The sequence below is a fragment of the Triticum dicoccoides genome, chromosome 4A (genome assembly GCF_002162155.2).
Source record: "Triticum dicoccoides isolate Atlit2015 ecotype Zavitan chromosome 4A, WEW_v2.0, whole genome shotgun sequence".
Classification (NCBI taxonomy): Eukaryota; Viridiplantae; Streptophyta; class Magnoliopsida; order Poales; family Poaceae; genus Triticum; species Triticum dicoccoides.
Window position 1 is genome coordinate 583,940,867 of NC_041386.1, and position 1,424 is coordinate 583,942,290.

A 1,424-nucleotide genomic window follows, 5' to 3' on the forward strand; every position below is an offset into this window, starting at 1 on the left:
TTGGTGTTAAGAAGTCGCTCAACATGGTTTTGAAAAACATACAATATGTTTTCAACATCAGATTTTCGCTTAATCAGATAAATCCAAATAAAGCGACTAAAATCATCCAAGAAACTCACGTAATACTTAAATCCGCCAACAGAAGTACGAGCCGGCCCCCACACATCGGTGTGAACTAGCTCAAGCGGAGAGTTGGTTACATGAGAGGAATTATTATACGGAAGTTGATGAACTTTACCACGTTGGCAAGCATCACATACTAAAGATTCACAAGACGGTGCACAAGCAAGTTTATTCAACCTAATGACGGAATCGACGATGCTAGATGAAGGATGGCCGAGCCTCTTGTGCCAATGATCAGAGGTGAGCTTGACAACGGAGAGGACGTGCCGACTGGACTGCCCGAACGACGAAGACACATGGGAGCTTGGCACCGGGTAGAGACCGCCGTGGCTCCTACCTTGCAGAAGGACCCTCCTCGTGACTTGATCCTTCGCACGAAAAAAGTCAGGATACATCTTGGCAAAAGCACGGTTATCAGAAACAAGTTTATGAGTTGAAATAAGATGTTTGTGCAAGCCTGGAACGTGAAGGACATTTTTTAGGTGGAGGGGTTTGTGTGAGCCAGTAAGCATAGATTGACCAACGTGTTGCAAACCTGCTCCCTTGGCTACATGGACCTTATCCTTGCCGCTGTAGTGATCATGGACAGTGAGGCGATCAAGGTCGCTAGTGAGGTGATCCGTTGCTCCAGAGTCGAGGTACCAGTTGGTGTCGGCGGAATAGCCGCCATGGCCGCCGGTGTTGGCAGGGTTGCCGAAGCGCTCGGTGTTGCCGGCGTTTCCGGCGTTGCCGAAGCGCTCGTGGTTATCCTCGGCCTGATACGCATGGTTGAAACGTTGCCTGCACCTCAATGCATCATGCCCATACTTCTGGCAGACTTGGCAGGTGGGTTTGTTGCGGTTGCGGCCTCCACGGCCACGGCCCTGCCCATGGCCACCACGACCTCCACCGCGAGCTGCTGCATTGGCGGAGGAGAAGATCTCGCCGATTGAAGTCTGCTGCTCAAGACGAAGCTCGGCGCTAAGCAAATACGCATAGAAACTAGCGAGGCTCACTGGCTCATCACGCGCCGTGATTGAAGCAACAAGGGGCTCATATTCTGAGCCCAGACCAGCGAGCATGTAGCCGAGAACCTCCTCATCGGAGATGGGCTTGCCAACGGATGCCATAGCATCGGCGTAGCCCTTCATCTTGTTGTAGTATGCAGCAGCAGATAGGTCCTTCTTCTTCTGGTTGGAGAGCATGTAGCGGATTTGCATCACGCGTGCACGATTTTGCGAGGAAAACATCGTGTGCAGCGCATCCCAGACGGTACGAGAGGTGTGGAGCTGGGTCAATTGCCCGATGATGTCCTCAGTCAT

General features: G+C 51.9%; 1 pseudogene; it reads right to left on the reverse strand.

Annotated features, from left to right (window-relative positions):
- Window positions 1-1,075: 1,075 nt before the first annotated feature.
- On the reverse strand, window positions 1,076-1,212 carry LOC119290308 (annotated as a pseudogene).
- Window positions 1,213-1,424: the final 212 nt, after the last annotated feature.